Below are 14,161 nucleotides of genomic sequence, written 5' to 3'. Positions count from 1 at the left end.
AACTTACTGCGCTCTAGGACAATGGGCAAACTATTGAATGAGCCCTTGCATCATGAAAATTTAATTAGAGAAAACTGAATGTACCTTGAAGAACTAGGAGTCATAGCATGTATTCAGAGACTTCCCCAGAGACTCATGGCACATGAAAGAACACTTATTCAAATATAAAACAACTTGTCTTTCCCTCTCCCATCCTCTAGTTGCATGACAGGACAATATATCAAGATTTACCTATGTGTTGAGAAATGTTTTACTTCCCTCTCTTGAGGGCAAGAATATTAAGGAATGGAATTCAACAACCACCAAAGATTTGAAATCTGCTTCAAAAATCTGTTTTATCTTGTACCCATTTTTAAACCTTGGCAAGTGAAAAAAATAAAACTAACAATAAGCAACAGACAAAAAGCCCTGGCACAGTAACGTTTCATAGACCTGACTTGCCTCTTTACATATTTCAGGATAATTCCATCTGACAGCAATGGAAGTTGAATCTGAGGGTTTGGGTGGAATTTTGGCTGAGTTTAGTTCTCTTAGGCAGATATTATTTTCATTTCCTTGTCTTAAATGAATTAAAGTGAAATCTTCTAGATGTTTATTCATTGGAAATTTTTGTCACAATGATCCTAACTCAGTGATCTTTGAGCTGTCACTGTTGCTCAAAATGTTCTCAATAAAATACAAAAGGTATTTTATCTTTGCAATGGGATTTGAGGAGAGGGAGAGAGAACTGCATATTCCTAAACTTCCAATAAAAACATCCAAGAGTACAGCTTTCACTGGTTTGCCCCATATTGGGGTCTGATTTAGGGGAAGCAGGAGTACAAGTATACATTCTCCACCAATTTCCTTGGTGTGCCACTACTTTCAACCTACATAGAAACAACAGAGTCCCCAGGAAACGTTCATACCAGTGTTGACATAGATACTTATCCCAGTTAGTAAGACTGTAGAAACAACTGGCTATGATCAGCAGTTTTGCATTGTGATTCAGACCTGAGCCAAGTGTTGGGAAGAAGGATCTCAAACTCACCATACCTAAAACTAAACTTATTAGCTCTACGCTTGTTCAAAAGAAGTCTGTTCCTTCTGTTTGCCTAGTCTCCACAAATGGTAGCACAATCCGCCTGATTACCCAAGCCATAGCATGAACTCCTAAAAAGCAACCTGATATATATAGTGGTTAAAGGGAAGGATGCTGGAGTTAAACTGTCTGAATTGAAATCCTGGTTGTATCATATATTAGCTGGGTGACCTTGAACTAAATTCTTAGTCTTTCAGTGCCTTGGTATCCTCAATCACAAAAAATGGAATGATAATAATAGTACTTACCCATAGGGATGTTAACATTATAGGGGATGAGTTAAAATTTATAACTAGCTTGGATTGGGGCTTAATACATAATTACTATGTAAATATTTGTTCAATAAATTCAAATATATGTTATCCTCTGGACCTTATAAATCACTTGGACTCTTTGTATAATAGGCTTCTATCTTGTTCATCTATCTTCATTCCTGTTCCTCACAACTTGTCCTTCATACTGAGACATGAAACCTTTCAATGACTCTCCTACGATGAGCTATTGAATAAAGTTTCAACTCAGCCTCTTCTCTTCCTACTTCTCTTCACATACCTTATGACTTGACATAATTTTATGTAAAGTCTTTCCCTCTTCCTGGAAGGTGCTTTAGCCGTTGTCCATCTACCCAATTTCTATTCAGTTTTCAGTTCCAAGTTCAAGCGTTCCTTCACCTACTAGGCCAGTGCCCTCATCTAACCTAGGCACGGTTCCTTCTTTGTGCTCTCATGGCATATGGCACACAATCTATCAATAATTGTGCTGAAATTAAAATTTTTATTTTATATTGCCATATAGTTGATTTACAATGTGCTAGTTTCAGGTGTACAACAAAATGTTTCAGTTATATATACATATGCATATCCATTCCTTTTCAGATTCATTTCCCATATAGTTTACTAGAGAATAATAAGTAGAGTTCCCTGTGCTATACAGTAGGTCTGATTATCTATTTTATCTATAGTAGAGGGTTTTATCTATAGTAGAGGGTTTGTGTTAATCCTGAATTCCTGATTTATCCCTCCCCCCACATTTCCCCTTCCATAAATTTGTTTTCAGAGTCTGTGAGTCTGTTGTTTCTGTTTTGTAAATAGGTTCATTTGTATCATTTTTTAAGATTCTGTCCATAAGTGATATCATATGATATTTGCCTTTTTCTGCCTGACTTATTTCACTTAGTAGGATGATCTCTAGTTCTATCCATGTTGCTACAAATAGAATTAGCTCATTCTTTTTATGGCTGAGTAATATTCCATCTCATATATGTACCACATCTTTATATATTTCTCTTTCATTGGATATTTAGGTTACTTCCATGTCTTGGCTATTGTAAATAGTGCTGCAATGAACATTAGGGTGCATGTATCTTTTTAAATTATGGTTTCCCCCAGATATATACTCAGGAGTGGGATTGCTAGATCATCTGGTAGTTCTATTTTTAGTTTTTTAAGGAACCCCATGCCATTCTTGCAGTGGTTTACCAATTTACATTCCCACCAACAGTGCAGGAGTGTTTCCTTTTCTTCACACCTTCTCCAGCATTTATTATTTGTAGGCTTTTTGATGATGGCCATTCAAACCAGTGCAAGGTGGTAGTTCGTTTAGTTTTTGTTTTGTTTTTTGTTTTTTTTTTTCTATTTTAGGGCTGCACCCACAGCATATGGAGGTTCCCACTCTAGGAGTCGAATTGGAGCTATAGCCGCAGGCCTATGCTATAGCCACAGCAATGTGTGATCCAAGCTGCCTCTTGGTAGTAACCCACACCATAGCTCATGGCAACACGGGATCATTAACCCACTGAGCGAGGCCAAGGATCGAACCCACATCCTCATGGATCCTAGTCAGGTTCGTTAACCGCTGAGCAATGAAGGGAACTCTGGTACCTCATTTAGTTTTGATTTGAATTTCTCTAATAATTTGTGATGTTGAGCATCTTGTCATGTGCTTTTTGGACATCTGTATGTCTTCTTTGGAGAAATGTCTATTTAGATCTTCTGCCCATTTTTTGATGGGGTTATTTGTTTTTTTGATATTGAGCTATGCAAGTCATTTGTATATTTTGGAGATTAATCCCTAGTCAGTCACTCTATTTGCAAAGATTTTATCCCATTCTAGGAGTTGTCCTTTTGTTTTGTTTATGGTTTCCTTTGCTGTACAAAAGCTTTTAACTTTAATTGGGTCCCATTTGTTTATTTTTTTAAATTTCCATTACTCTAGGAGACAGATTAAAAAAGATATTCTGTGATTTATGTCAAAGAGTATTCTACAATATTTTCCTCTATAAAAGTTTTCTAGTATACAGTCTTACATTTGTATCTTTAATCCATTTTGAGTTTATTTTTGTATATGGTTGCCGAGACTAGCTCAGCAGGTGAGGGCTGAAGAACCGGTGCTGTGGAACTTAAGAAAAAGTTAACGTAAAACAAGACACAGAGACATTTATCTTAATTAAAGGTGGGAACCCAGGGACTCAAGGTTTCAGGGCCCAAGAGCCCAGCCTCTAGAAACCACACTGCTTTTATTGTGCTTTTTAGGATTACATCAAGTGAGAAGGGGGTTGTAGGTGCAGATTTAGTTCTTTTATTATTGAAAAAGTTCTTTTATTATTTTAAAAGTCACATAGCTGGTAAATGGTTAAGCTTTTATTCTGACCTTTAGGCATTTAGCAGTCATTAGCATTGAGGAAGCTTGGCTTTAGCTGTCTATGCACAGCATCTAGAGAATCATCATGGTGCATCCACAAATGGCATGCATCATGCCTGTCTATGGCAACTCAGCATGTCTAGGTTTGCACCTTGGTTCTCCTTGCTGATGCATATCCTGCTAACAACAGCTGATAAACCCCTTGGGGCCATGACGCTCATCTTCCTCTTATTCTTAAGAGGATGTATCATGCTGTGCAAATGGCATGCCTATCTGCACAGGTCTGGCATGCCCAGACCAACACATTATGTCCTCATTCAGCTGACCATATGAATAACTTATGTCTTTAGATCTTTGTTCTAAAGCTTAAGTCATTTGCCAGCACTGTGACTGTTTTTCAGGCAGGAATGTAGGGTAAAAGTAAAGCAGGACAAGATGGAGTTTTTACCATAGAAAATAGAAACAGAGAGGCTAAGAAAAGATTGTAGAAACAGGAGTTCCCGTCGTGGCGCAGTGGTTAACGAATCCGACTAGGAACCATGAGGTTGCGGGTTCGATCCCTGCCCTTGCACAGTGGATTAAGGATCCGGCATTGCCGTGAGCTGTGGCGTAGGTCGCAGACATGGCTCGGATCCTGCATTGCTGTGGCTCTGGCATAGGCTGGCAGCTACAGCTCCGATTCGACCCCTAGCCTGGGAACCTCCACATGCCGTGGGAGTGGCCCAAGAAATGGCAAAAAAAAAAAAAAAAAAAAAAAAAAAAAAAAAGATTGTAGAAACATATCTCCCAACATATGGTCTTAGAGAATGTTCTAATTTCATTCTTTTACATGTAGCTCTCTAGTTTTCTCAGCACCATGTATTGAAGAGACTGCCTTTTATCCATTGCATATTCTTGCCACCTTTGTCATAGAGTACTTGACCATAGTTGCATGGGTGTATTCTGGGCTTGCTATCTTGTTCCATTGATCTGTATGTCTGATTTTGTGCCAGTACTGTACTGTTTTGATGACTATAGCTTTGTAGTATACTCTGAAGTCAGGGAACCTGAATTTTCACTCTCAAGACTGCTTTGATTTGGGGTTTTTTGTTTGTTTCCATACAAATTATTAAATGTTTTGTTCTAGTTCTTTGAAAAATACCATTGGTAACTTGATAGGGATTGCACTGAATCTGATTGCCTTGTATAGTATAGTCGTTTTGAAAATATTGATTCTTCCAATCCACGAACACAGTATATCTTTCCATTGCTTTGTGTTATCTTTGATTTCTTTCATCAGCATCTTGTAGTTTGCAGAGTACAGGTCTTTTACCTCCTTAGGTAAGTTTATGCCTAGGTAGTTTCTTTTTGATGTGGTAGTAAACAGGATTGTTTCCTTAATTTCTTTTTCTGATCTTTTGTTGATAGTGTATAGAAATGCAATAGATTTCTGTGTATTAATTTTGTGTCCTGAAACTTTGCTGAATTCATTGATGATTTTGGTAGCATATTTAGGATTGCCTACATGTAGTATCTATCATATTCTCTGAAAACAGTGACAGTTTTACTTCTTCTTTTCCAATTTGGATTCCTTTTATTTCTTTTTTTTTCTTTCTCTGATTGCCATTGCAAAGTCTTCCAGAACTATGTTGAATATAAGTGGCAAGAGTGGACATCTTTCACTTGTTTACTGATCCTGGAGGAAATGCTTTCAGCTTTTCACCATTGAGAATGATGTTAGCTATGGGCTTGTCATATATGGCCTTTATTAAGTTGAGGTAGGTTTCCTCTTTGACCACCTTTTTGGAGAGTTTTTAACCTAAGTGGGTGTTGAAATTTTTGTCGAAAGCTTTTTATATATCTATTGAGATGATCATTTGTTTTTTATTATTCAGTTTGTTAATATGGTGTATCATATTGATTGGTTTGCAGATATTGAAGAATCTGTGCATCTTTGGAATAAATCTCACTTGATTACAGTATATGATCCTTTTAATGTATTGTTGGATTTGGTTTACTAGTATTTTGTTGAGTATTTTTTTTTTTTTTTGTCTGTATTCATCAGTGGCATTGCCCTATAATTTTCTCTTTTTTTGTGATTTCTTTGTCTGGTTTTGGTATCAGGGTGATGGTGGCCTTGTAGAATAAATTTGGGAATGTTTCTTCCTGAAATATTTTGGAATAGTTTCAGGAGGATAGGTGTTGGCTTTTCTCTAAATGTTTGATAGAATTCGCCTGTGAAGCTCTCTGGTTCTAGATTTTTTTGTTGGAAGTTTTAAAATCACGGTTTCAATTTTAGTACTTGTGATTGGTCTTTTCATGTTTTCTATTTCTTCCTAGTTCAGTCTTGGAAAATCATGCTTCTCTAAGAATTTCTCCATTTCTTATAGGTTGTCTATATTATTGGTAGTAGTATCTTGTGATCTTTTGTATTCTGTGGTGCCAGTGTAACTTTTCCTTTTTCTCTTCTAACTTTATTTGAAACTTCTCCCCCCCCTTTTTTTTTGATGAGTTGGGCTAAAGGTTTATCAATTTTGTTTATCTTTTTAAAGAACCGGCATTTAGTTTCATTGATCTTTTCTATTGTTTTCTTCATCTCTATTTCACTGATTTCTGTTCCAATCTTAATGGTTTCTTTTCTTATTTTAACTTCATATTTTGTTTGTTCTTTTTCTAGTTGCTTTAGATGTAAGATTAGATTGTTTATTTGAGATTTTTCTTGTTTCCTTGGGAAAGATTGTATTGCTCCGAACTTCCCTCTTAGATCTGCTTTTACAGCATCCCGTAAGTTTTGGATCATCATGTTTTCATTTTCCTTTGTCTCTAGGTATTTTTGTTTCCTCTTTGATTTCTTCAGTGGTGCATTGGTTGTTTAGTAACATATCATTTAGCCTCTATGTGTTTCTGTTTTTTACAGTTTTTTTCCATTGTAGTTAATTTCTAATCCCCTAGCATTGTGGTCATGTAAGATGCTTGATATGATTTCAGTTTTCTTGAATTTACTGAGGCTTGATTTGTGACCTAGCAAGTGATATATTCTGGAAAATATTCCATATGCACTTGAAAATAAACAGTATTCTACTGCTTTTGGATAGAATATTCTATAAATATCACCTAAGTCCATCTGGTCTTGAACTTGGGTGAGAGTTCCTTTCCCATGTTAGAGCAGTTTTCAGCTATTATTTCTTCAAATATTTTCTAAGGTCCATTCTCTCTCCTTCCCTTGTGACGCCTGTAATGCAAATGTTGGTGCATTTAATGTTGTTCCAGAGATCGCTTAGTTTGTTCTCATTTCTTTCCATTGTTTTTTCTTTATTCTGTTTATGGCAGTGATTTCCACCAGTCTATCTTTTTTTCTGCTTAATTTATTCTGCTATTGATTCCTTCTAGTATATTTTTCATTTTAATTATTATACTATTCATCTCTGTGTGTTTGTTCTAATTTTTTGTTCCACATTTCTTGTATCTTCTTGGTCTTCTATCTTCTTCTCCATTCTTTTTGTAAGATTTTGGCTCATTTTTATTATTTCCCTGAATTCTTTTTCATCAAGTAGATTTCCTCTCTCCACTTTGCTTAGTTGTTCTTCTGAGGTTTTATCTTTCTCATTGCTCTGGATTATATTTCTCTGTCATCTCATTTTGTATAGGTTTCTGTGCTTTTGGTCTTTGTTCTTCAGGTTATAGGATCGTAGTTCCTCTTGCTTCTGGTATCTGTCACCTGGTGAGTGAGTTTGGTCCAGGGCTTTTCAGACTTCCTGGTTGGAGGGACTGGTGCCATCCCACTGGTGGGTGGAGCTGGGACTTGTTCCTCTGATAGGTAGGGCCATGTAAACTTGTGTGTTTAGAGGTGGCAGTGTCCCCAGGATGACTTTAGGCAACATGTCTGCTGATGGGTGGGGCTCTGTTCCCACCCTTTTGGTAGTTTGGCCTGAGGGGTCCCAATACTGGAGCCTGCAGGCTGTTGGGTGGGGCCAGGTCTTGGTGCCAAAATGGCAACTTCTAAGAGAGCTCACGCTGATGAATATTACCTAGGGTCTCTGCTACCAGTGTCCTTGCACCCACAGTGAGCCACAGCTATTCCCTGCCTCCCCAGAAGACCCTCCAAAACCCACAAGTATGTCTGTCCCAGGCTTTTATGGAATCACTGCTTTGCCTGGGTCTCAGTGCTCGTGAAAAGTCACGTGCATTCTTCCAGAGTGGAGTCTGTTTCTGCCAGTCCTGTGGAGCTCCTGCATGTAACTCCCACTGGCCTTTGAAGCCAAATGCTCTGGAGGCCCTTCCTCCTGATGCCAGACTAGGGGGATGACATGGGTTCAGAACTCACTCCTGTAGGAGAAATCTGTGATATAATTATTTCCCAGTTTTCAGGTTGCTGACCTGATGGGTACGGGATTTTATTATTCCTATTGGAGAACCTCTGTGATATAATTATTTTCCAGTTTGCAGGTCACCCACCTGGTAGGTACAGGATTTTATTATATTGCAAAAGTACCCTTCCTACCATCTCATTGTGGTTTCTTTTTTTGTCTTTTGGTGTAGAATATCTTTTTTGGTAAGTTCCAGTCTTTTTTGTCGATGGTTGTTCAGCAGTTATTAATGATTTTGATGTTTTCAGTCAGGAGGTGAGCTCAAGTTTTCTATTTTGCCATCTTGTCCAACATTAAAATTTTCCACTTCCAATCTGGATTTATATAATCTAGACTTTGAAGTCCATAAACACCACCTCATGTTGACTCTTTCAGGCCACATGTGCTCTCCACTGAAGTCCAAGGCAAGAAAGGTGGCCTTCATGCCCAGGGTCAGACAGGCAGGTAGGGTCTATGGTGTGGGATGCTGGTACTACAGGGTGGAGAATGGCATATCCCAGCTGATCTCTGCAAATATCCATTTGTATTTAACTTTCCCAGTAGGCTAGAGCTTTCTCAGTAGGCTAGAGCTTTCAACTACCAAGTTCAGAGTTTGTCACATATTTGGAGCTAAAACATGGATAAAGTACTCAGAATTACCTATATCTTTCCAAGGATTCTAGAAGGCTTCTCCTATACATTTTGAGACAGGAGGCAGAAAATTATGTATAATACATGATGAAAACAATAGGAATATATTTCATATGCTAAGGCTAAAGTCAAACTCTTTATGAAGTTTAGATGAACTAAGTACAGTTTTAATTAGTGCTCAACTAAGAACAAAATGAAACTGGCAGCAATATTATCACAAAATTGACAAATATTTAATTTTTCAGTGATTAATGTCAGTTCCTGGGTATCAGGTAAAGACCTTAATAGTTATTTATATGAAATATATGAAATGGAGCACCCAGCTAGCTCAGTTGATAAAGCATGAAATATGTAAACTGTAGATTGCTCAAACTTATTCACTTCCATCACTGTCCCTGGAATGCATGTAGGTCTTCATGGGAATCTGAATGTAGACTCATGTAGATATTCCTATAAAAATAATAATTGGAACAATATTAGTTATAAAGAGTGAATTCAAACTTAAAGCTCCTCAAAGAAATGGTCACATATATTATAAGAGGGCAGTGAAAATATTAATAGAAAGAAGGGGAAAAAAAGTACCAGGTATTGTTTTTAAAGTATTTTTTATGCAGCAGAAATTAACACAACACTGTAACATCAACTATACACCAATAAAATTTTAAAAAATGAAAGACCAGAGCATTAATTAAGTACCATCATAGAGTGATCGTGTCACTAACAATGAAACTAAATATATAAACATTTTAATACATTCCTTTTAAAAACTTTTATGCCAACAGACTTAAAATACAATTATGTGACATGAAAAGTATATATCTATTACCAAAATATTGCAGATGACTTGAAATCCCATGTTATAAATGCTCTAACTTATTGATTCCATTAGCACTACTCACAGTTCTCAACCCTGGCTCTATATTAGTCCAAAAAAAAAAAAAAAAACCAGAATCTGTAGGTGGGGACTGAGAATCAGCATTTTAAACTCCTTAAGTAATTCTAATTTTTTTTGTTTTGTCTTTTTAGGGCCGCATCTGTGGCACATGGAAGTTCCCAGGATAGGGGTCCAGTTGGAGCTATAGCTGCCAGCCTACGCCACAGCCACGGCATCACCAGATCTGAGCTGCATCTATGACCTACAGCACAGCCACAGCAATGCAGGATCAGAGCTGCATCTTTGACCTATACCACAGCTCACAGCAATGCCAGATCTTCAACCCACTGAGCAAGGCAGGGATTGAACCTGCATCCTCATGCATACTGGTCAGATTCGTTTCAAGTGCCAGGTATTTCTAAAACTGCCTCTTTCCCTCCTTTGCTGAAGGCAGTGTTCAGGGAGTCAGAATGGTTTGTCTCTCTCCCTCAAAGGAGAGATTTAGGGTAGATAATATGTAAGTAATCTATCAAATCTGCCTTCTTTCCATATCACATTAGTAAGAGAAAAGTATAACCTTTAACACTAGTGCATATGTATTAAGGGATTGTATATATCTAGAAATATGTAAGATTTATTAAGTATTATATAAGATAAAATTTTAATGTCTCCTTAAGCAATATTCCTTCCCACATGTAACTCTAGCTCACTGGTATTCATTAATCAATTTCAACTTCATATTTTTTCTAAATTACCTGCCCTTTGGACATAATCCTCCATCCCTTTAGCTTAAACTAGACTTTTCAGAAAAGAACATTCTCTTTGGAATGTGCTCATCAGGCTTCAAAAATTTCTCTTTTCTTTTACAGGTGAAAACATATATTTCCCAATATACCTACTTTGATTTTTTTTCTGTATTCTGCTAATTCATCTATGCAGTGACATCCAGTCATTGGTTACAAACCATTCTGAGTAGTTAAGGAGATCTTTATCCAAAGCATCTTTTCCTGCATATAAATATTATTGAAGCACATCTATTCCTCGACCAATCCAGCTGAGATATTTTTATTTCTTTGGAACTGACTTCAGTGCTAACATTTGCCCATTCCATGGAGTGAATGAACTGTTTCAAAGATGCCAATTGACCCTTTCTCCTACCCCAATTCCTCAGAATTAGGATTTCTTTTTGTATTTGTTTATATTTTTTCTAAGTTATTCAAGAGTATTTCTAATTGTACTGAAATGGAACATTTCTTACTTGTGTACCAATAACAAACTGAAAATAAAATACCAAGTGCCTGGTCTCTTCCAAATGAATTTCCTAATTTTTACTACCAATTTATTTATTCACATTTTTCTTGAATATCAAAATCCAATGAATGAAAAAGTAATATCTGTAAATTTAAGTTAAAAATTGAATATTTGGTTCAGTCAAACCTGAATAATTGTGTGTTCATATTGTAACTGAGAAGGCATTTTATTCTCAGTTTCCATGACATTGTTTCTCTAATGATCCAGTCAAATCCCTTAATCACGCTCATCCTTTGGCTCAAGGTGAAAATACTCTTTGCATGGAGAAATTGTTCTTAATCAATTCAAGATGCAGCTGGAATAAATGCTACTGGCCTGAGTAGCCATTGTTCTTGGCAAATCTCTCCAAGCAATAAACAATGAACACCACACCCTCATGAGAATGGGGTGAGGGATGGAGATAGTCATTGTCCTCATTTTATATTGCTAAATACTATTACGGTCTATTTTTATGCAGAGTGGATGACATGTAATATGCTTGATTCAGAACCATACAGAACAGTCACGGATTGTGAGTCACTGGAGATAAGTATTCTAAGTTTATCAAGCTCTGCATTCAGTCATGAAACTAGTGCTCTTTGTAGAATCTATTAAAAAACAACACTCTCTCAAGAAGCCAATAGGAGGAAAATTTTTGAGCTAGTAAAGGATTGAGTATATAGATCCATATACTGTTTATTTGGAAATTGAACAAAGTTTATGCAAGCTTTGAAAACATTCATTGCTTATCCAAAACCACTTAGGTATAGCAGTGAGTGCCTCATCATCATCACTCATTAAATATGGTTTCAATAAATGATACCTTCTATAGTTGTATGTTTTTGATATTTTAAAAACAGAATTTCATATTTTATGACATGTTAAAATTGATATTTGTGGTTCAATGATGGCAGAAAATCCAATTCTACAACCTCAAACACTTCAAGGATTTGAACTTTGGAACCTATGCCTTAAATTCAGAGAATTTTGTTGTGACATCGAGCCCTCTCCTTATCAAACAATTCAAACTTAAATATCTGAGTTGAACATCTCACCAACTCTTCCTATGGATAGTCAGTGTTTTAGTGTTTTAAGGTATAGAAGCTGAGTGAAAGGATAGTGTGCTATGAGTGACAGGATTAGTCAGCTCTAGATTACACTTATCTTCTAAAGAGGTGACCATTTAGATGCATACAACATTGTCTTCATCCATTGGCCTCTATAGGCAAGAAAATCTTATGGGAGCCATCATATTAATGGGGAAAATTCATCATCATGGTTAAGAATGTAGGGTTTGGATTTAGAGACCCCAGGGTAGGAGTCATAGCTCAACTGCCTACAAATTGTGACTCCTGGAAATTTACTTAATCTCAGTTTGCACACCATTATAGAAGTAGTACCTATCAGAGTTACTAGGAGGAATAAATAGGACAATACACCTAAAATGCTTGGCATAGAGCCTGAAACATACTCAGTATTATATACAATCAACCTTTACTATTTGTGGTGTCTGTACCTATGAATTTGCCTACTGACTATCATTTACTTGTAACCACAAAATGAACCCTCAGTGCATTTTCAAGATCATTCACAAACACGCTTATAGCAGTGCAAATGTTGTCACCCAATGGGCAGGGTCCCAACTCAGGTAGAATAAAGCAACACCATGCCTTCTTATTTCAACTCTCATACATAAACATATATCTCTTTTGCAGTCTATTTAGTGATATGTTTCCTCACATGTTTGTGCTTTTTGTTGGCAATTTTTCTATTAAAGTGACCCTTCTGAAGGATCAGAGAGAGAGTGGGGAGATGACAAATGCTCTCTGCTCTAAAATCTCAAACTCTTTATTCAAACTTCTCTTTCTTAAGAGGGAATATACCCATTTATTTTCAGAGCCCTTATCCAAGGCATTTTTATTTTATTGTTTGCTTTTCATTACCACCTATGTGAAGCATCCAGAAACCATATGGGAGCCAGATCTGTAAATGGATGCAGTTCCTTCTGTCCATACAGGCAACCAAGTCTACTCTCCCCCTGCATGATGATAAGACAAATCTGAATTAAGACTGATTTTATTTTACTACAAAACAGAATTGCTGACATCCCAAGTTTTTTAGTTTATCACGCACAGTTAAAAGCCTGGAACTTATCACTTTATCACTTTTATACATTTTCTTTCTTTCCTCTCTTTCTGGGAAGTTTCACAATCTTTCAATTTGAAGCTCAGCTTATGTGTCATCACTTTAGAGAGGCCTTCCCTTACCATATTATCCAAAGTAGATGCCCTGAGAGTCTCTGTCATGAAAACCTGCAATTTTGTTCTTCACATTTATCACTCTTTGTAATTGTTTTTTTGTTTTTTGTTTGTCTGACACTTATTTATTGTGTGACTTTCTGCACCAGCATCTAATTTCCATAAGGGCAGACACTTGAACCTTTTTACTGATTATTTTTTTCCTTATTGTCTAGACCTTTTGATTAGTATAGACATCTTATGGATAAATTAATCCTATTGCATTTTTTTTCAGTTTGAATCTCTATATTTTCAAAACTTTTATAGCTCATTACTTGAGATGTATTACATTCCATTTTAAGCGACCATTCTCAGCATCATCCAGCAAAAGACAGATTGGATTGCACTTGCTTGGAGAGAGAGAACAATGCAATTTTAACCAATCTAGTATACTGTGCTCAAGTGTCCATGACATTAAATGCAGCATCTCAGTTCCTAACACAGTTTCCCAAATTCATACCACACATAAAATTTCATGTAAACTGTCTTTTGACAGTAGGCCAAGTAACTTGAGTTTCTGCATTGGGAAACTAAATGCTAGACAAATATAACTGAGATTTTTATCTAAGCTCTGAGATAATAATCTAATATGTGACACAGTACAAAAAACACTGTTCCAAGAAGCAGAAAACATGGGTCATAATCTCTGTTCTGCTACTAACATGCTACATGACTTTGGAAAATATTTTAAATCCCCATGGGCCTCACTATCCCCATCTGTAAAAAATATGGGTTTGGACCAGTATATATCACAGTTCCTTCCAGCTCCCTATGACCATAAAAGCTGAATTGAATCTATCTTCTTTTATCTCACAGGAGAGGGGGTAGAGGCCCAAAGAGTTAAGATCTTCCAGGTCAAGCCTTTGACTCCTTCCAGGATCTGTCAGGTGCATGCAGCAGGATACTGTGCGGTGAAGACTTAAAATAAGTGCCCAGTCAGGTGTCTAAGAGAAAGACTAAGTTTTTGAATCTGCATAGCTTGTGCTTTCTATGTATAAGTAGA

The sequence above is a fragment of the Sus scrofa genome, chromosome 1 (genome assembly GCF_000003025.6).
Source record: "Sus scrofa isolate TJ Tabasco breed Duroc chromosome 1, Sscrofa11.1, whole genome shotgun sequence".
NCBI lineage: Eukaryota > Metazoa > Chordata > Mammalia > Artiodactyla > Suidae > Sus > Sus scrofa.
Note: the sequence above shows the minus strand (reverse complement) of the source record.